Genomic DNA, 23,739 nt, shown 5'->3' on the forward strand with positions numbered 1-23,739 from the left:
ATTTCAGATAATAAGGTTGTTTTTTCACATTTAGATTGTAGGCTTGTAACTCGTTTAATGCTTTCATTGATTTAAGCATTATCTGGAGAATAAATTACATTAGAAATGATTTCAGGAGTAGGAATATAATGTTATTGAAGTAGAATGGGAAAGACTTTTCTTAGAAATGCAGTATGAATTTTTTTTTTCTTTTTTTTCCTTTTTTTTTCTTTTTTTCTTTTTTTTTTTCTTTTTTCTTTTTTTTTTCTTTTTTTTTTCTTTTTTTTTCTTTTTTTTCTTTTTTTTTCTTTTTTTTTCTTTTTTTTTCTTTTTTTTTCTTTTTTTTTCTTTTTTTTTCTTTTTTTTTCTTTTTTTTTTCTTTTTTTTTCTTTTTTTTTCTTTTTTTTTCTTTTTTTTTCTTTTTTTTTCTTTTTTTTTCTTTTTTTCTTTTTTTTTCTTTTTTTTCTTTTTTTTCTTTTTTTTCTTTTTTTTTTCTTTTTCTTTTTTTTTCTTTTTTTTTCTTTTTTTTTTTCTTTTTTTTCTTTTTTTTTCTTTTTTTTCTTTTTTTTTCTTTTTTTTTCTTTTTTTTTTCTTTTTTTTTCTTTTTTTCTTTTTTTTTCTTTTTTTTCTTTTTTTTTTCTTTTTTTTTCTTTTTTTTTTCTTTTTTTTTCTTTTTTTTTCTTTTTTTTTCTTTTTTTTCTTTTTTTTTCTTTTTTTTTCTTTTTTTTTCTTTTTTTTTCTTTTTTTTTCTTTCTTTTTTCTTTCTTTTTTCTTTCTTTTTTCTTTCTTTTTTCTTTCTTTTTTCTTTTTTTTTTTTTTTAATCTTGTCTTAGAATAGTAAAGCATGGAAGACTTTGTTGTACCTGGGAAATAATGAAGACAAAATAAAAACTGCTGTGATTAAAAAATTTATGTAGGCATATATTAATGAATCTGGGACTGTATCCATTGCTTTTATGCATGTCTGCAGCATCTGAGATACATTAATAGTTCTAAAAATATGAATAATCAATATGAGTATTGATAACCAATCAAGAAAATGCAGATAACCTACAGCGTTCAGTTGCTTGCATATCAGGGCTCACTGGAAGTTAGCTGTAGCCAGCTGTATTCTCATGTCCTCTTTTTCAGTCAGTGTTGTCTTGTTCACTGTCACAGTGACAAATGAAAGCATTTCATGGCAGCAACTGTCAAAAGCCCTCTTGTGAGCCCTGTGTTTTCTTTCTATTTTTCAGTCTGCAGCCACCATGAAATATGACAGCATATCAGTAAGCTACAACCCTCTGATCAAATGGGCTAGTTTTTAGTTAGTGGCTGGTGGCCATTTAAATGGTGAATGATGAGCTTTAGTTGGACATTTTTCACTGAAAGAGGAAATAAATCTCTCTTCATAGACTGCCTCATACTACAAACACAGAATATTTATCTGTAACATAAGAGCCTATTCAAACAATGCAATGCCAAACTCACTATAAATTGATGTGCTGGCTGATACATAAAAAAGATGCTTGGACTTTATCCTACTCACTATGAAGTTTCCTGCAACTTTGTCTTTTCTGGCAGACATACGAAATAGAAAAGGAAAGTATGCACAACAGTTACTGTAGCTCCCTTACATCTTAGTATTTTTCCTCTTCCACTCAATCCTCCTCCTATTCCTACCTTGGTATGCAGAACCTTCTTTTAATCGAAAAAAAGGCTGATGCATTTTCAGTTATAAGTAGGCAGTGCTACTGAGTGGCAAGTACAAGTCTGTACTAGGAGATTAAATTATTCAGGGAATGCAAGGTATGTGTCCTGCATTAGTGCTAGTGCTATTACGAAAAAAGAAGTCACAGATGAAGTTTCCTGAAGGAATCTCATTACAGCAAACTAGTCATAGCCATTTTGTGACAAATTCAAAATCTGTGAATTTCAAACTCTAACCTGTAAGAAAAATGGGCACAATCAATTTTACTTTTGCCTTTGGTCAAGCCATAATATAGATGGGTATAATTTCCACAAACCTGCATTATTCAGAGTATACATATTAAAGTTATTTCTAATGTAATGTTAAATGTGTGTCAGCACAGACCCCAAACTGACCAAAAAAGCCAGAATGGCAGCAGATGTGACTGTATCACATGGAGCTCTGCCATGCATCATCATTCTCTGTGATAGAGATGGTTATACTAGATTTGACTAAGTCATCAGAATCATAGCTGGTTATCAAGAGTCCCAGTGTCTTCCCTGACACTCGGAATAGATCATAGAAAATCTTGCATATTTATGCAAATTAATGAAAATGGTGCTTAGTCATGTTGCCAGGTTGAGCCTAGTTAAGAGTAAAAGAAGTCCCTGGTGTATAAGCCATGATAATACTGTAGGATATAAAAACTTTCAGTATTCGTTCAAGCTGGCAAAGGGATTTCTGGAATAAAAAATGTAATGCTGACCTTGGTATTGCAGTAAAGGCACAAAAAACTTGAAATGTGGGCCCTGGAGTTATGTGAACTGCTTCTAAAGACTTTTTTATTACATGTCAAAGAGGTAAACTCACTCATGTAGCTTAACTTTTTGTATACTGGGAGATGTAATTCTCAATGCAGCTTTGGCAGTTGCTGAAGGAGAGAGATATTTCCATTTGGTTTAAAAAAAAAAAAAAAAAAAGAGTATGAAGCTTGGTAGCTTTGGCTACATTGTATTTATGTACAAGTATGGAGAAGAGAAGAGAGAGGATACAAACTGATCTTCACAACTGAGTGTCAAAATTATAAGTTCAGTAACACTTTGACATTCCTTCAAGCTTTTCTATGTCTTAACTAGAGTATGTTTTAGATCATGTATTCAACTACTTATATGCAATTTATAGAACGCACCAAATATTTATTCTGTACTGATGCCTTGACTGTCCTGGCAGAGTTTTTGTAAAGAACTCCCATTTTTCAGGAGTTCTGGGAGGAAGGAATGTCTTGCATCTGTCTTCTAAGAAGCTCATTTGGCCGAACCACAGACATTTTGTTTATTAAGCCTGGGCTAAGCAACCTGTTTTGATCTTGCTTGTAACTAGATTGTTGATACATGACTAAGCTACAAGTAGCTAACTAAAATGGAATGAAGATCTTCCTCAGATAAGCTAGTGTAAGACGCATGCTTGGAGTTACACTACCACATCACCATTAGGTTTAACTTCTTTTTTTAAACCTGTCGTGCTAACATGCTACACAAAGTAGTGGTTTTGACCTTTTGAGTAGTGTTTAGCCTTAGGCCTTATTAGCACTGAAAAGCTTATAGATTATATGACTGAATAAGAAATGGTCACTCAGTTGCATGCTCTGGCTCTTTGCAGCGCTCAGTGTTGTCAATAAATTGACACTGAAATATTTCCTTGAAATTGAAATATTCGTTCCTACCAGTTTTTATGTACGATATGAAGGGTTATATAACTTGGCAAGAAATGCAATAAATGGATTTTGATCCATGAGGTAGATATACATGAGAAGCTTCTTCATTATTCCCACGTGTGATGTGAGAAGATGTGTGTGTTATGAAGTCTTTCTAAGTCTTCAGCATATGCTAAACGCAGAAAGGTTCAATGTTTATGAGGAATAATTTATTTTCATTGATTTGCAAAACAGGATGATAATCTGCCTTCTCAAAATTCTTGAATACTTATATTTGTTTCATTAATTCCTTGTAAAATTCCCAGACTTTAATTTGAAGTATGGCAATACTGGTGTCCAGCAGCAAATAACTTTTAAAAGCTTTTGCTAGACATTAAAATTTTTGTTGTTACTTAATGAATCACATTTTGAGCAGAAGTATTATTTACAAGCATATGAAATTATATTTCTTGTAGTAGCTACATTTAGATTCTGTCATGTGGTGGTGGATGAATGGAAAACAGCAAATATAGTAACTATATAACTACTATATATAACAACAAACATTGGCTTTATATAACTAATCATTATATCAGACTCATGCGTAATTTGCTGAAATATAACTCATTGTCTGGATGAAAAAAAAAAAAAGATCAGAATCAGTGAAATTTCAATGCTCATTTCATTTGAAAAAAAAAAAATAGTAGTTCAAACTGGATGAAATTAAAACTATTATGTAACTTGTTTTGTTTGGTGCCAGTGTAAAGACATAGTATCTGCTGAAGACAGAGTGTGGCAGATCTGCTCATGGTTTAGAATTATAGAATCATTACAATTAGAAGGGACTTCCAAGGTCATCCAGTCAGAAATCCTTAAGAACTGCAGGTCGACCATACTAGGGAGTAAAAGATAAGTAGAAATAGATTAATCAGACTTTTTACCTAAAAATTTAGAGAACTCATGTATAAATAAAATAACTGAATTTTAGGCATGATTAATTAAATGTTTTTAAGGAGTAGGTTACTAGAAATTAGATTGAACTGGCTAGTATGAAATCGAGGGTCATTCATGTGGCTACAAGGAAAATTTTACTAGGCTCAGTAAGTGTGTAATTTAGAAATAACTAAAGGTGTAAGAATGTGTGTGCTCTTATTCAATTACCTATCAATTCTAAATTGTCCATGCGATCTGTCTTTGCAAAATATACTTATGGCCTTAGGTTACAGAAGGAAAGGTGTTTCCAGGTGATATGGAAAAGTATTATTGACATTCCACCAGATGTTGTAATTCATTAAATTTGGATCTGATATCTGTTTTTGATGGCTGCAGAAGCTGAAGATTGTTATTTTCAGCTTTCTGTCTTTCATGAACATGACTTCTGTAGCTACATGCTAGTTCTTGTACATCCTAATAGTGTTAGAGGTGTCACTGAAGCATCTCAGCGTTCAGAATAATAAAATAATGCAGCAGAAAATTTAGTTAGACTTAAATTATTGAAAGGCGTAGGCAAATAAAGTGCTGAAAGAAGTACTGTTTTCTATGACAATTGATTCAGTGCATCTTTTGGAAGTTTATTACTGAAGGGAAAGTAAAACACACAAAACAACAAAAATGTTGTACTTTACTTTTTCACAAGGTAAGTTGTGTCTTTCATCTATTTTCTTGTCCCACTAATTTACACCTGGCTTAACTCACACTGTGAAATACGTTTTCTCTCTTTTCTGTCACCTCTAGACTCACGGGTATTCCTCTTGCTTATTCATCCTTGCCAGCTCTGCTAACCTCTTCAAAGAGGTTTAGCACTTTCTTTCTTCTTGAAGCACCATCTGTGTTGTTTTGGTTTTAGCAATGCATCACTCAGCACAGGACAGGTGACCTGCTAAAATGTACCTTAGACATAAATTTTGGAAAAGATTGTTTTCTGAAGTTCAGCAGGGTGTGCAAGTTTGCCAGATCTACAAGCAACTGCAGACTGGTGCCAGTCTTACTAATACCATATCCTAATTTTGATCAAAACATTAATTATGAGATTGTGCACACCGGAAGTGTTAAGATTATTTAAGGTTTAGTCTGTGTAAAATCCAGTTAATTGTATAGCTGAAAGTTATTGACTAGCATATTATTCTCAAATACTTTCCTATGGGCTTTATTTCTCTTGATAAAAAAAAAGCTTGCTGTTTTGTGTACGCTGGAAAAGTTCCTCCAGAGATCTCTGGAAAAAGATGCTGGCGATTTTCCATAGATGTTATCAGTCTTGGTCACTGAAGATGGGAACAATGAGCATGCAGACACATAATGGAGAGATCTGAGAGTAATTGTGGTTAGAGTATTTCTATTTTTCTAGAGAGGTTGGGTATTGTTACTGGTCTTTGCTGCACTGTCTGCAGCACTTCTGTTCTTCAGATGATATGTTAGTGACCAAGTGCATGTTTATGACTTATTAAATCAGTGACCTACAATGAGATAAGACTAACACTATATTTGTAAAGAAAGTTCACCCACTCTGTTACGAGGAGTTAGCTGAAATTAATAGCTTCCTTATTTATAAACATCTTGACCTTTCAGTTTTTCTTTCCATCAAAACATTTGCAAACAAAATGTTAGCCAGAGAGTATACAAATGCTGATCCTTCTTGTATGCAGATATTCTTAAGAAATGAAACATGGATAATTTTTAACATTAAAATTAGTTTTACCACTGAAAGAATTGAGGAGAGATTAAGACTCAAACTAGCCTGGGGTTTATTAGAGAAGTAGCTGTCCTTTTCTGAGAGTTATTAGCATATCAGCCTTAAAACTGCATTGTAACACTATGCTCGCCACTACTAATTCAGTTAGATATTTTGTTCTAGTAATGTCTGTGATGCAAGGAACTCCTGGTTAGTTTTGTATTAGTTGCTTTCATTCTTAGGCACAGCCTGCTGTAAATCAGAGGTTGAGGTTTTTTTTTTTTCTATGAGAGCTGCTCCAGAATGAATTCCTCCTATTTTATGATGTTGGCCCTTGGTGGTATGGCAGTAGAGGTTGAACTTTCCTATCAACATTCCATTGCATTTCATTGCCTTGTGACAGAAGCAGCAGAGGGACAGTCTGACAAAATAGTGTCTGACTTGAAAGTGCGGCATATTATTGAATTCCTCCTTGAGGAAAAAATGGCACCCACTGATATTCATTGATGCTTGCTGATGTAAGCACACTGAGGTGGTGAGTGGTGCGTTTCAGCAGTGGCAACAGCGGTGTGAATCACAAGCCACATTCTGGAGCATCATAAGATTTTGACGAGTGCTTTGTACACTCTTGTTCATGGCTGGTAAAGTGCATAGCTCATGGTGCTGACTATATTGAAAAAGAGTGCTTTGTAGCTGAGAATGTGTTCTATCAAGTAGTGTTATTGTACTCTTCGTATCCACTGTAGTTTCTATTCATTGTAGGTTTCAGAGATAGAACCTACATGAGTCGTTCTATCAAATTTGAAATTGATGTTCCCTTAGGAATTAAAGTATAATTGATTTCATTTCTGTTCCTGCATACATTTCCCTGGGCAGTTTATATGCTATTTATCTGTTGTGTGTCTATTGGTTATAACATAATGTTAGAATGCCATTTCCTAAATTTAACATCTCATAAATCTTTACCTTGTTGTTGCTGTAATTACTTGTATTTCACATAGTGTTACAATGATAATTCACTTTGTGATGAATTTTAGTAAAAGTTAAAAGTGTATATAAAGATATGCATTGTGAATAGTTCTGGAATAGATTACAGTTGTTTGAAATTAGAATTTATTAGAAATAGCTAACAATTGATTACACTGATACTTCTTTCATGATTGCAAAGCATTAATTTCATTATGCCTCTTTTCTGAGCACCTCTATGATAAATTAATGTCATTTTATAACCTGTGACTTGGCATCTGCTGATACTAGTTGAAATGTAAAACTTCGGGATCATTATTTATTGGAGTTCATTTTCTTGGTACTATACATTAAAAAACTCATCCCGTTATTTATATAATGTTATTATTTTTTTCTCCTGTTATGTAAGTCCAATTTTGAAAGGGAAACTATAGGAGAAGCTTATATTTTTGACATTCAAAAAGTTCTCTCAAACAAGGAAGAAAGCTGAATAGCTACTGGTTTGATTTTATTCTTCGTAGTATTTAATCTTAGATAATTCTTTAAGTACTTTGTGAATCAGATTCCTTGTGATGGAGCTACAGGGGGAAAAATAGGTAGCTGTTTTGCAAAATGGAAATGATGAAGAAGGCTTTTTATAAGCATTTAGAGTGAAAGGGACTTATTAATGGTCATTACTGACTGGGCCTGGAGAGATAAAGAACATGGGAGGCCTTTATTATCCACTAATTTTTGCACTTGATTTTAGATCTTAAAAATTTAATTTACACTTACATTGCTGAAGAATATATCTGAGGCATTCAATTGAAAAATGCCCAGGCACTATATATATATTAAGAGATAACTCTTTAACTACCAGCATAGTCACGTAGTTGTATGAAAAGAGAAGAAAAAGCAAAGAGAAACTAATTTTGTTGATCAAAAAGAAGACAAAGCTCCCTGAGGCAAAAGCTTTTTGATTCTCCATATTTGCTTGATAATGCTTAATAAATGCTTAATAAGCATTTTATGATCTTTAGAAAATAGAACAAGGCTATTCTGAGCAACAGATCCAATTTTGGGTTGCTATTACTATTGAACAGCATAATATGGAAAAATAGTAGATAGGTAGCTAACTTGTAAAACAGTGTTTCAATATTCAATAACTGTATAACATAGTCCTATTATATGCCAAATAAATATACTTTGCAGGCTTAAAATTACTGATCTCATAAATTCTAGAACATTAAAAATGTTCCATAATTATAAATGCCCAACATACAGGAAATACAGGAAATTTGTATTATATCATCTTTGTTCTATACAAGATATGTTTGGCTGCAGCTATTTCTTTTAGCTATTTGATGAAAAAATAAGCATAGGTGCGTTACCTAATTGCAGTGAAGGACAATATGATACTTTTGTATAACCTGGTATTTTAATTTGCTTATTCAATTCATTTTTTTCTTATGTTATCTCAAAGAATGAATGACAGGCCAATTTCTATCAATAAAGGAAAATAGAAATTAACAACAGAATGGGCTATTTTTAATTAAAAAAAAAAAAAAAAAAAAAAAAAAAACCAAAAAACTTTTAAACATTTTCATTACAGTCCAGTAGGGATTTCATTTGTATTTAAGACCAAGAAATTTCCTGGCCATGCCTTGAGGTGAGGTTTTTTGTTATGGCTGAAACTGCCAGTGTCTGGGGCAGCTTGGTCAGCCTTGCATCAACTGAACCTTGGGATTTGATAATCTAAGGGTGTTTTTGTGTCTCTTTCTTTTCCCTTAGTTTTAGCTCTCATGCAATATGGGTTAAGGGAATTCAGACAGCAAATTCAGCATAGCATGTGCAGGTTAAAGTCAGGAAGGCATATTTTTAACAACTTCTAAATGGTTTAGACACTTTTTAGAGGAGAAATTATTTCTTTGAAGTCTTTAACTGCAAGTGTGGCATCTAAGACACACTTTCATGAGATAATAAATTCTTTTTAAAGAGAAAGCTTAATATAAGGTCCATCCTTTCACGTTACTTGTTAGACTTTTCCATGGTCGGTTACTCATCTCTCCCTAATCAGAGTTCTACATTCAGAACATTAAATGTTATACCTTATTACATTTACATTTGATGCGTTAGAGAATGCTCTAAATCAATTTCAAATGTGTATGCAACATCTGCCAAAAGTTTAAGCCATTTAATCAGCTGTTGATGATGAAGATAGTCTTCCTGTTAAGTGAGAAATGTAAAGAGATTACTTTCTTCTTTTAGGTTTAGATAAATATCAGGGAAACCAGTCATGTTTTAGAGTGGATGTGCTTAGTTCTTGGTCATGGACACAACCAGCGTAAGGTTGCATGCAAAATTGTAGCAATGGATAGTAAAGTTAATAGATAATCTACTGGGCAGACCAGAATTTTACTATGGAGTAGAAATGTGGGTGGCTAACTGATATGTAAAAAGTATTGCATCATTCAATAATTAATAGAGACTATCAGATCATGTCAAGTCAGCAGAGGTGAGCTCTGGGGATGATGTGCCTTACTCCTTGTCACCTCTGAGAACTGAGGTTGTACTGATTATTATCAGGTGGAAAAAAAATTTCTGAGTTATTTTAATGGGCTGTCCTGCAGCTGTGAACTACTGGACATTTATGTGCTGGGTATAATAACAACTTAAAAAAGAAGTGACATTTGGATTTTACCCTTTATATTTGATAGCTGTTTCGGTCTTTTAAATGGCAAATCATTTCATCTATGTTCTTTTAAAGTGCCACAGCATGTGAGCTTTTGAAATAATTGTACTTCTGATGTGCAATTGTGATTGCTGAGGGAGAGAAAATGGGAGTTAAATGAAACTTCTAATAAAGAAAAGGAAAAAAGAATAATAAAAGATACATTTTTCAAACGAACTGTAGGGATGAAGTTAGAAGAACTTTTTTATCTTGCAGAGCATTAAACAGAGTGATATAACTGAATGTACCTTTGGAATACCTTCAAGATTCCATAGTAAGGTTGAGACAAAAAATGTCTTTCAATTTGTGATGTTGACTGGGTTTCAGTCTTGAAATCTAAATACATTGAAGAAACTGTTGAAGACTAACTCTCTACTGTTAGTCATCCCCTTGTCTTTTTGAACAGTTACAGTGGATCAAGAAAGCTATATAGAAAATTTTGTTGGTTCATTTTTAAGTTTGTTTATAGTTGAATATTTGTAGATTCTGCTGTAAAGACTGGCTTTTAATAGACTTTTCTATGGCACTTTTCCTTGTAGTACCCAGTATTACAGACATATCATGCTCATGTGAAAGATCATAGTGTTCTGAATGGATTGACATCACAGTTTTTGCCCGTTCCAATTTTCTAATATGCTAAATTAAAATATATATATAAAAAAATATTGGAATGCTCAAAGAGTCAAGAACCTGATCTGAGAGAATATTCCAGGTTCTGTAACAGTTCACACTGATAATATCATATACCCTTCTGCATACTACAGCTCTCTAGAAAGCACTCAGATCCACTGCCAATCATCTGTAGAAAATCTGTTTAAAGTCTTGATGGCAAAAGCTGAAATAGCAAAATTCTGACTGCATTATTTATAGAAAGAGATTTCTTTAATCTTCTGTCCTGTCAGGATGACTGCATAGTCCCTTTGCATTTGTGGAAAAAGGACTCTAATAGGAAGTGAGTATGTTAGATACTTGTCATACCACGGTCTCCACTGCCTTCTTGCTTGAAGCTTTTATTCTGGATCCTCATTCTGAAACTGGTCATCTCTCCATGGAATCACAGTGACTATTTTCTTTGCTAAAGCAGTGCTGTACCTTCTTGGTCTTTAAATTTATTTATTTCCATCTGTATCTTGTCTGTTCTGTGGAAAAAAAAAAAATAGTGGGATATCTTTTTCTTTGCCTTTGGATCACTGCCACTTCTGGTCCTTTATTCTATTCCGTTTTTTTTTTTTTTTTTCTCTCAAGATTCTTTTCTGTCTACTTTGTTGTTCAGTTCTATCTGAGCTGTGTCCATTTCTGTTAATGAATTTGATCAATTTTTGAAATGTAATGAACAAATTTTGAGTGGGAGAATACGCAAAGGAAGCTGATTGAAGAAAAACAAACTGTCTCTGGGGGACAATTGTTCTTATGATCCCTCACCAGCCACCAATTTTTAGGTGTATAATTCTGTGTGTAAAACTTGACCTTAGTCATTTAAAATGCCACCTTCACTTCTGGCATGCTTAAAAGTGGCATTTGGTTATGCAGAAATATGCTATGGCCTAAAACTTTTGTTTACAGATGTTACCAGTAATAATTGGCACACAGAGGAGAATAATAATGAAAAAACCTCAGCAACAAAAAAAACACCAAACATGTGAAGTTCTTCCCAAAGAGGCCAGTTCTACTGTTCTGATGCAGATATTGGCAAATCTTCAGTAATCTGAGGACAAGAAGAGATAAATGAGTGTGAATATATGGATGCAAGCATATATACTTTGCTCTTGTGATCAGAAAAATGAAGGTAGAAAAGGACAATATTGTGTAATGGGAATAAATGAAGGAAGAATAGTTTACAAGTGGTGGTATAACGTGGTAGGCAGCTAAGCACCACACAGTTGTTTGCTCACCTCTCATGCCCCAGTTGGACGGGGGACAGAACTGGAAAAATAAAACAGCCCGAAAACCATGTGAAGTAGAACTCATGAGCTGAGATGAAAATTATTTGCTAAGACAGAAGTGAAAGAGGAAAAAAAAAAAAAGATAATGGTAATGATAATATATATTCTCACATGTAAGTCACTGTGAAAGTAATGCCTCCTATTTACTTCCATGGAACCTATAACAGATGCAAAGAGCAAAATGAAACTATTTGATAGAAGATACTTTCAGCTACTAAACACTGCTATTCAGCATAGTTACTAACATGCATTATACATTTCACCAGTAATGAACACAGGCCTGATTGGCAATCCAGAATGTGGCTCATTATTCATGCCACTGCTGCTCCTGCTGAAATGCACCATCTGCTGCCTAGCTGTGCTCACATCCACTGTTTGGTTTCCACGAATGTCAGCAAGTACTGATGAACATCAGTGGATGCAATTTTTTCTGCTTGAAGGAAGTCATTGACAAAATTTTGTCAGCATTCAAAACATGAGCATTCTCTCAGATTGCCACTCTACTGCCATCTGTCGCACTGCAACAAGATGGAACAAAATATTGGTGGAAAGGTTTAGCATCTACTGCCACACCACCACTGTCTACCCCTATTGTCATGGACCAACATCATAAAATAGGAGGCATTACTTTTGGAGCATCCTGCATATGTGTACACAAAACAAGTGATGGATATGCAGTTGCTCACCACCCATTGAGCCCATCAACTGGTCCCCAAGCAATTACTGCCCACCTCACTAATTTTCAAGGTTTTTTCATATGGTGTTATATGGTATGGAATATACCTTGGGCAAATTTGTGTCAACTGTCCTGGCTCTGTTCCCTCCCAGCTCCTTATATCCCTCAGCCCTTTCATGGCAGGATGACTGAAATGTCCTTGGCTCTGTGCAGCACTGCTGAGCAGCAGCTAAATCATCAATGTGTTATCAACACTGCTTTACTCCTTAAGTGACAACATAGCACTGTACCAGACACTGTAGAGAAAAAAATCAACTCTGTCCCAGCTGAAGCCAAGACAAGTAGATTTTCTAGAAGTATTTGACCTAGTAGACAGGTTTCCTTTATTCTTTAGGAAAGAAAGCTTCTGGATGACTGTATTCCATACCCACAGTACCCCCTATCCACAAAGCCCAATCAACAGACCAAATTGAGCTTTTTTTATAACTGAAGCTTTCCAGAGGTTAGGTCCATTGTAGCATACTCAGAAACTTACCAATAAATGGGTTCACAGCTTTAAGTGACTTAAGTGAAACCAAGCAAATTGACTTTGAAATAAGCAGAAAATCTCCAGTGGTGTCATACTTTCCAAGGTTGCTTCAGTACTCCCATGATGCTCTGGGAATGTGGAACTGGGCCATGTAAGGGCTGTTCTTCCTTCATTTTCCTCACATCTTGGATGATTGCTAAGTTCTTTTTAAATAGATGTCTACTTTCAAACAACTCTCTGACTTCCGATTTTTGGACAGACCTGTTATTTTTACCATGGTTTGATTTCCAACAGATTATTGGTAGGAGAACAGTCGGTCTAGATGATCTTAAAGGTCCTTCCCAGTTCTGTGGTTCTAGTATTAATTGGCATTAATATTAATATCTGGAGATTACTGATACAAAGTAAGAAGTACTTGAGAAGCGTCAAGTTTCTAATGGACAGTTTAGTTCTAGGCTGCATTTCTGACTGGACTACTGTCAGACAGCTGTTTCCTTGGCTACTAATGCAGCTTATAGTTCTGAGTTTTTTCCCTTTTCTTCTGAAGAGTTTCATGCTTTGGATTTGCAGAAATTTATAACCTAAGGGAACAATATTTCAAGGTTTATGCAGTCAGCCTTGACAATCCTCTTCCAGAAAAATTATACATTACCCTGTATGGGAACAGCTGTGATACAGCACGAACATCAAACACTGCAAGTACTTCAGGTGCTGAAATACTTTGGGAAAAAAAGCATGAATTGCTTTTATTTTTATTTTCTCTTCATATTTATTGGGAGAACTCTTTCCTTTTGAAATTGGGGGGGGGGGGGGGGGGAAGGGGCTTGTATAATTATGCTGGAATTTGGATATATTATATGTGAACATGAAATCAAATTATTTGACATACATGAGGTTACAAACATATGAAGAGTAATAAGTTAGATTGTTATCAAATGATACTGACGGGATCCTTGGTTTTTTTGGTGACAGAGAATGAGAAGACTTGTATGTCCCTTGGCCATAAAGAAAAATGAGAGAGAAGTTGGATTTGCCTTCTTCAGACATCATGAAATTAATCATTATATTTAAAACATGCTTAAACAAACTGTACTGGTGTCTGAATTGATTGATAACACACAGAAGAAAAGAATACTGTCTACTCACAATTTATATGACTTCTAAGACAGGTGGAGAACCAAAATGATGGCAGATCCTGTAGCAAACCCTATTTCTACTTCTATGGCTCTCCAGATTATCAAGTTACAAAGAGTTAGGAGTGCAATATGAAAATAACACTCTCTCATGGCATTTGCTAGAGAACTGTGGAAAAAAAAATAACGTAATTGACTATTTATGCCCTCCAGTGTGGAAAGCAAAGCCTGAAAAGGACTCAGAATTAATTGCTCAAGAGTAAAAGGACTACTAACATAAGGATGTAAGCTCTTTCTGCCAAGTGTCTTCCTCTAAACTGTTATGTGGACACATCTGTTCATTTAATAGTACTGAAATATAGTACACAATTTTGTTATGTCAAAAAGTGGAGACAACTGTCAGCAACATGCCAGCAACATGCAGGAGTGGCACTATATTAATCCTTGAAGTTCTGATTAGCATCTCTACAGACCTCTGCTTTGAATTGTTGTGCAAATGTGTCATGGTTTTATGGTTTTTGGTTATTGGTATCATAACATCATGTAGTGCACTGGAAGTTAAAGAGTTAACAGCTGAGCTAGCCCTTAAACTGTTGACAAAATGGTACCATGGAAAGTAAAATCTCTTTAACCCTCAGATTAAATTACAGCAATTTCTCTGTATAACCAATATTATTAAAAAAAAACCAAAAACTGATTTTACTTTATATTGACTTTTCAAGCACTGTAAATACAAGGAGGCATGGCAATAATTTTTGTAAAAGCTTAGATTTTATTACAAGTTCTTGTAGGCTTGCATTCAAAAAACAAGTATTGAATGAAGCAAATCATGTCCAGTATAAGTGGAGTGGAGTATGTTTAAATTGACATCTACTGTTACTTTTTTTTTTTTTTTTTTTTTTTTTTTTTTGGAAGAGACATCTACAGCATTATTCTATCATGTAATATAAGCATCCTTAGTACACTGTACTTTAGAACAAAAAGGGAGGTCCATCTGTGTAATGTATTTATATTCAAGACCTGAATCTTGATAGCTGAAATATAACAGACTGCAGATTGATGCAGTAGAGGAAATTTTTATTACTAGTCAGATATAGTTTCTTTGATCAGTGAATGAGATATTTTAATGGGATTTTCATTTGTCCCTATTCTTTTCTGTATAGTCAGTGGAAAAAGTCTTATAATTTAATAAAGTGACTATTTTATTTAGGTTATGGATGCTTTCTTTGAACATTATATTTGAATAAGAGACCTTGTATTTCTGGATAATGGCTGAAAGTCTTAACACAAGATTTTATTGCATGGAAACAAGAACAGGATGCCTTCATTTACTGCTTTTCCCTATTCATGGAATCTCTGTTGCAGTACAAACTTTATTTATGTCATTAGTTTGATGTTTTATGAAATGTACTCTGTGCACTCAGTCCTCCATAAATTACTATCTAAAGCTTTGGGATTTTTTCCCCCTTCTGCTATGCTTACTGATAAAACCTTACTGATATTCTTATGTTTTACTGCAGCTTGTGATAATGTCATGCATGGAGGAAAGAGGTAAACATTATTCATCTATTCGTCAAAACCTTGTTGTGCATGAACATTTTTCTGTGATTAAATGGTTGGGCTGTCAGTCAGACTCTTATTTTGCATGATTCTAGTGCCAATGCCATGATGGAGAACTGTGTAAATCTTACAAGTTTTACTAAAAATAGCACGCTGGATAGATGCAGAATTATGGACCTACCTGAGCATGCAATCAAGTATTAGAGGGTCCATTAGTCAGGGAATTATGGAAGAGACTATTAGTTCAAATTAGACATGGAGATTAAAGTGAGTCAAAAAAGGTTTCTGAATTTCAGAAATTGTGACAAATTATGAAACTCAGACTGTTAATAGGTGTAAGCAAATACCCTAAAGTTTCTTATTTTCTGTGGCAAAGCCTCTCAGGACTGCATTTCCACCACTACTCATTTAAACCTCCATAGTTTGGTTCTGCCTCTGCTAGACCTACTACTTCATCAAATTCAGTGTTATAGAAACTCAGTCTGTCAGTCACACTGTAAAAATAGTGCTTCCTTTTCTTTCCTTGATGCATTGGAAAATACATTCCTGGATGTTTCTGTCACTTGATTTCAAGCATGTTTTCCGTCTTTCATTTTTCTGGATGTTTGGTGTGTCATCTTTTTTCATTTTTTTCAGAAAAAAATGCAGTTATTTTGATATGTTTGGGACTCTGCAGCACATTATCATGTTTTGCTTTTTTAGGGTTGATATTTTTATCTGGACTGCTGACACCAACCTTACCTGAAACAGGCGTGTAAGCTCTTCAGTCTTCACATTGCCTAAAGATGTTCTACTCAGGTGACTGATACTCTGAATTTCTAGTACAATCTATTTTAAGTGTCATAGTATTGGTAAAATTATATTTTATCAAAGTTTTCTAGTCATTGAAATGTCTGGCTGAACTTGAATTGAACTGTAAATCTTGGAGGAAGCTGCTCTCTCACAACTTGCTTTTCTAAGTTTGAGCCCCCTTTGTTCCTCTTTCTTTCACATCCTTTTAAGTTGCACTAGTGTCTGCCCCTGGTGCAGAATAGTTATGCTTTGAGATATGATGACATAGAATGACAATAGAATGACATAGGTTGAAAGATCATTTAATTCCAGCCCTCCCTTTGTGGGCAGGGTTGCCATTCACTGGATCAGACTGCCCAGAATACCACCCAACCTGGCCTTCCGAAGATGGGGCATCTGCAACTTCTCTGGGCAACCTGTTCCAGTTCCTCACCACTCTGATTAAAAAAATTGCCCATGGTGAAGCCATGCTGGCTGTCTTGAATTACCTTATCTTGCATTTACCTTAATATCTCTCCCAGGAAGACCTACTCCATGATTTTTTCCAGGCGCAGAGATGAGGCTCAGTGCCTTTAGTTGTCTGGGTCTTCTACCTTAAAAATGCTAGTCAAATGTCTTCTTGGTGTTGCATGCTGAGCCTGAGAAATAATAGCTCCACTAATTTTAGTTTCTTTATTTTGCCTACTGACTAGTCCAGATGACAGAGTAAATTGTTTCTTGGAGGTGGGCCAGTAGTGAAGCTGATGGTCCCAGATGCATCTTAGTTTTATTCCTTCAGTGAATTTCCAGGTAGGGTGACTGCAATGCAATATAGTAGATTTTTTAGCCAATGTCAGGCTAGCGTTCAACAGAATTCAAATAGAAACTGTAACTCAGCACGGACATATCTTACTCTGTCACATAAGCTGCCTACTCACAAATTAATAACTTTCAGGACTTAAATGCAGATGTTTTTCAGGCCTGTACACTATTTTTGCAGAAACTATAACATTCTTGGGTATATCTGTCCTGCAAATTTCATATTTTTTATGAAGTGAATCACTGAGCTGAAAAAAAAAAAAGACTAACTGCCTATTTCCCACTGAATATTACTGTGCACTAGTATTTTAGTTTGCAAGCCTGTCTGTAAGCTCTTCATGTATCAGTGATTTGAATGGCATCCTGTAAGCTTCTGTATCCTCATAATGTGAGCTTATCTGTGTGTTATGGAAGTGTGGTTAACACATCAGTACCTCCTGCAGAAGGCTTATACTAAAGCATTTATTTCTGTCATCAGCTGCTTCTACTGTCATTTTAGGAAGTCATGCTTGTGATCCTTTCTGATATTTCTGCTTCCATTCTGTAGATCATAGTACCACAATTCTCCCTATAAAGGCTCATATACGTTTATTAGGAGAAGGTCTGTGAAGCTCCAGCAATGAATATTAATATATATATATACAGCTCATTCCAAAAGTAATGCCTCCTATTTATTTCCTTGGAAACGGTAACAACAAATAACAAAGAGTACAATAATACTATTTGACAGAGCAAATTCTCAGCTATAAAACACTACTTTTCAAGTGTTACCACTATTTGATATACATTTTTGCTGCAATGAGCAAGAGCCTCCCTGTTGAGTGACTAATAATCTGCACCAGCAGTTGTGGCCCGCTGACATTGTTGCCACTGCAGAAACTTACCACCCACCACTGTGCTCACATCCACTGTTTGGTTTCCATAAATATTCAGCAAATGTCAATGAATGTCAGTGGGTGCCATTTTTTCTGCATGGAGGAATTCAGTGACACACCTTTGCTTCATATGTGCTTCTACATCAGATGCCACTCTTCAAACTGCCCCTCTGCTGCCATCTGATGTATACCAACATAATGGAACAGGAATTGGCAGGAAGGTTTAACCCCTACTGCCATACCACCAACATCTGCCTCTGTCATTAAGCCAGCATCATAAATTACAAGGTATCACTTTCAGAACAGCCCTTGTAGATTAGCGTGTACGATAGTGTGCTAAGGAAAGCTACTTTAACTGTACTGTAGTGTTAGATATTTCCACGTAGGAAACACAGATACACTGTGATGATTTTAACTTCTACTGCAGAGATTATGAATTTTACTGCAGGGTTATGAATTTCAAAGAAAGTATAATGATCAGCTGCCAGATGTTTTTCTATTTTTGCTCAAATGAGGATAGAATTTTTTTTAAGTTCGAGTATTATATAATAAGTTTCTACTTTGATTTCTGGAAATAAATTTTTGTTCTTTTCCTACAGAATTCAGAAATAAAGCCCCAAACTTGCAAGCTTCCATGTCCTTAGCTGATCTTTCTACTATGACAATTTGAATTCAAGACAAAGATGTATATTAAAATTAAAATATTTAGTAATGCCTCTATTTTAAACATGAAGAAAAAATTCTCTTGCACTTCATTCAATTATTTCTCTCCACCTGAGCAATCTATGGCCCAGGGTTCTTACCTGGAATTTAAATTCTTCTCTTTACTTTCAAAATGTTCTGTTCAAATATGTAAAGCAGATGTCATGGAATTTTTATCTATCTACATTTTTTGTTAGTATTTAGCGTCAAGTGCTAATTAGATTGATTGGCAAGAAAGAGACTTTCTGGCACTCTATTATATAGTGTGTCTACTTTATCTACGTGCCTCTGTAGAAACCTTGTTCTTAGGTTTGCTTTCCTGGACTTCCCTCACCTTTTTCCAGACAGTAAAAATGAATTCTTAGTACTTAGTATTTTTATTTTCATTTAAATATAGAGTTGATGCATTTTAAAGAATCATAAGCAAAATTAGAAAAGTTTCTGGAATAGATGATAACCATAATTTGACTTAATGGAATCTTCTGAACTAATGGATTGTCTTCTGTCACTGTTAAACATTTAGTACACCAGCTATTTTCAAGTATAGGTAAAGAGAGAGAAATAAGGTGTGCACATATAAAACTTTATGACAGACAGTAAATGCTGTGGTATTTCACATGTTATGTTTGTGTTTTTTAAGTAATTCTTTTTTTTCGTTTGATTTGTTTGCTTTAAATCTTGTTTTATGGTAGAAAGTTCAGGAAGCAAAGTGCTTTGTTTTTCAATGCTGACAATAGGAAAAATTATACATAGAAATTTTCTTTCAAAAGGTCTGATTAAATAAAATAGGCAGAGGAAAATTCTTTTATTAAGAAATTGCTGAAATCTAAGTACCAAGAAATTGCAGTTAATTTCAACCCCAAATTTGAATACTAAAAAGAAAATGGCACAGCAGATCTTAACTGTGTCAGTCTCACTCAATTCTGTACAGCATTGGAAATGACATACATTATTTTATCTTTTATTTATCTTCTTTTTTTCTTCTCACAATGACTTTTAATGTGATATTTATTATGATTTTGAAGTGAGGCAACTAGATAGATTTTTTTGAATTGCCTTCAAAATACTTTCACTAACCAGCTATTTAAGAGTGGGAAAATGTAGCACTTCATCACTGTGGTACTGGGGATACTTGAATGTTCATTTTTCTGAAAGACTGAGGTATACTCTAGCTCATTTTATAGAACTGCTGAGCACATTTGAACGTAATTTTCTGACTGCATATTTGAGTATGAATATATGTGCACATAGACAATTGCATATTAGTAAATATTACATCTATTTTGTTTTACATAAGATAATGATAATAAACTGTCTTAATTAAATATCAGATCTATAAAGTAAGACTCCTAAATGCAAGCATACTCAAAATCACTTCTTAGTCACCTACCAAGTCAGTAGCTTTGAGTTTTTGTTATAGCTTTCATTTGTGTTTAATGAATTAGGTATGATGCCCTCACATGAGAATGCATCCATGTGAGAGATGATGCAAGAGCTTCTGCTGCACTATGTTTTATAAATATGAAAACAATCAAGTATTAGGTCAGTACTTCAAAATGCTTTTGTGGGCTTGCTTATAGTCTACTTTAAATAAAGTATATAATCTCTCCCTACATGATGCTTTTTACTACAGCATAGAAGCAATCTCCTTTCAATTATGTGTAAGTATTTAACTGCACCTCTATACTAAATTAAAAACTGGACGATAAATAACAGCTGGTGCTTCTCCTCTTAAGTGTAAAGGCCTAGATGTTTTCCTTAATATCGTACATATTTAAAGCTCTTTTATTTTTGATGTATTAGGTGAAACATACTATAGGGTCTAGATAAAATTTATTTTATCTTTTAGATAATTTGAATTTCTACTGCCTGCCTGAGGTAAGAGAGCAGAAATTGGAAGCATAGGAGTTTACTTTAGATGCTGGAATTGGAATATATTAATATATTAAGGAGGATCTGTGAAGCCGTTTGTCTTAAGTTGACAAGAATTTATGGATAGAAATAAGTTTATTATATGACCTAAGTGTCTTCAAATTTTGATCTGCCATTATGAAATATAATGTATTACTTAGTAACTAAGGACTCAAAATGCTAAGCTACTAATTACAAAAATTTGCTAAATGATTCTATGGCATGTATTTTGAGACTACAATCGTGATTTTTTGTAAAATAGAATGAAGATTGATTTTGATCACACTTTGTTCTAAAATTATTTTTTTCCACGTCAAAATGCCAGTTGCGGTTTGAGTTGTAAGCTACAGTTTGGGCAGCTGTTTTCTAAGATTTTCTGTAAAGAAGAACAGATAAATAACTGTTCCATTTTGAACACCCTCATAGTAAAAAAGTGCTTTCATATGTTCAGATGGGAGTTTCATGTATTTCCCATTCCTGTTTGTGCCCATTGTCTTTTCTTGTCCTCTCACAACACACCAATGAGAACAGACTGGCTCCAGCTCCCTAACATCCTCTCTTCAGATACTTGTAAGCATTGATAAGATCCTTGCTGAGCCCTTGATCTTCCAGGCTAAAAAGATCCAGCTCTTTCAGCCTCTCCTTACTTCTATCCTGTGAGTGCTTAACTGGACTCACAGGATAGAAGTGCAATAACACACATTCTGGTGACAAGTAAGAATGTCTTGTCCTGGTACGTATAACCATTATACTCCAAAAAAAAATTAGATACATGAATTTTGGTAACTTTAGAAAGGACAGTTTTTGTGAAGGTCTGATAACAAAATAGAAAATTAAATAGTCCAGGTCCTTATGTCAGTCATACTTGCAACGAATTTGAAAGTTTAAGTAATCCCAGCTAACAAATTTATAAAGCCATTTTTGCCAAATAAACACACAAGTCCTTTGTATGGCCATGAGGTTTGAAAAAGATTAGTGTGACTAGAACACATTTTTTCTGAAACAATATTCACAGGCCTATGCAGGTACAACTTGCAGTTGTTCTAAAGAAATATCTATTCAATGACAGTAATTCTTTTCAATTCAGTTAAGTGCATTTCAGTTGAGAAGTGAATCTGAGTGATATTACTGTAGGAAAATTTTCAAATCTAATTGAATGAGAGGTGATACAAAAACCTTCTTACATATCATTGTCTTTTGTAAACTGTGGGAGAACAAGGCAGAATAATACTGTGGAAGGAATGGACACTGGCACTGTGATAACTAGGAAATAGTGTTCTTATCTCTTCCATGAAACACAGGTAAGACTCTTTTTCCACTGTTTCTTGTAGTGGAATATACCAGTTGTTTGAAAGGTATAGAAGAAATATATTTTTCTCATTAGGTTTTCCATCTGATTTTGAAATTTTTTGGTGAGAGATCTGAGAGAAGAGAGAAAGATTGAGATGTGAATGTTACTTCCATCAATTGGGAAAAAAATATCTAAAAGCATTTGTTCAGTTTGAGAATCTGGTTCAGAGTAGTTATCCGTGTCCTTTTCCATTGGAAAATCTGAAAGTACTTATTTGCGTAGTGCCTTTTTATTGTTTGAATAGAAAGTTTAATAACCTAATGTTGATAACTCATTTAAATGACAACAATTATATTAAAGATATGTGCTAGCATCAGTAGGACAAATGGTTGCATTATTATTGTCTAAATTTCTAAACAGTGTTATCATCGCAGCTGAATTCTTAATGGTAATTCCTATTATTTTTCTGATTTCCCAATGTAATTAGGGCTTTGCTAAAGGTCACAGAAACATAAATCTTGCTATCTAAATAGTAATTGTCAGACTAATAATTGATATAGAATGTTTTGCATTCCACTCACATAGTTTAACCACATGTTAGAATGCGCATTTCGCAGGCAAATTTCTCCAGAGTAAGCTTTTTGCTAGAGACTATATTCACCTAAAACCAGTGAAACTATTTCCTCTTTGCTCTTTCACTTAGGTTTTAGTCGTTTGCATGTCTTTGAAAGAGCACAAATATTTGAAATACCTTTCCAGCTCTGGATTATTTCCTATCTTAATCCTTTTCATTACAACTCTTACTCAGATTTTATTTGTTACTCTTAATCCCTCCACTCCTATGTTAATTTTGTTTCTTATATCCTGTTCAGAGTGGCACGTTGTAACATCACTGCAAATGGATTGCCAAAGTCTTGCTCAGTGAAACTATATTTTTAAATTGTAATTAAAGATGATTAGAAAATGTTATTTCTGGATTTTGTAAAGGAGTTATCAAATTCAGAGATAGAAAATTTTCTCCACTAAAAAAATAAAAATATTATTTTGTGGTCAATTTTGATGCATTTTAGAAATCAAGTGTACAGATGTTTCTGGAATATGATTTCCTGCTTTGCTAGGCTTCCAGAATCCATTCTGTAAAGCTTTCTGTTAGTTGCAGCTGCTGTAATTCTGTGTCTTCTTTCCCCTTTACTCAGCTGCCAGAGAGATATACCAGTGTGCTGTAGAGACGTACGTACATATGTGGCATAATCAAGGTAATAGTCAAGATGTTTTCAAAAAACTCAGTATATCAGTTTATCACAGAGATCTGTCTTATGATATAGTCCTGACTCTATTCAGCCTCTACTGTGGATCAGAGCAGAAAATGAAAATGGTAGAGGGCTTGCACTATGAAATTAATCAAAAATCTCTGAACAGCCCATGGAGTTGCATAAACTAGCAAGTTTTGCTTGTAAATTCAGCAAGTTTACTGAAAGTTGTACTTGAATATCTGCTTTCTAATTGTTACTCATTAACATCAGTATTACAGGAGAAGGAGTAGCCTTAAAGGAATATCTTCTAGCTTAAAACAAAATAGCTTTGGCTGCAGAAGAATGTGTGCAATCGTATGGACTAGATGATGTAATCTAGGAATTTCAGCAGGGGTGTTCATCTGAAAAGCATTACTTCCATACAGCAACATGTATGAATCTGTGTTTTAAGACAGAGTTTTAGGGTAGAAAGAGAGAATCAAACTTGTAATTAATAGTGGTGATAAACGATCTCTGATTCTATGCTGAGCCATGGAATTAGCATGAGTAAATACTCGTGTTAGCAAATGCTCTTCCTTGTAACTGAGCCAC

This window comes from Tympanuchus pallidicinctus, unplaced genomic scaffold, assembly GCF_026119805.1.
Source record: "Tympanuchus pallidicinctus isolate F22 unplaced genomic scaffold, pur_lepc_1.0 scaffold5, whole genome shotgun sequence".
NCBI lineage: Eukaryota > Metazoa > Chordata > Aves > Galliformes > Phasianidae > Tympanuchus > Tympanuchus pallidicinctus.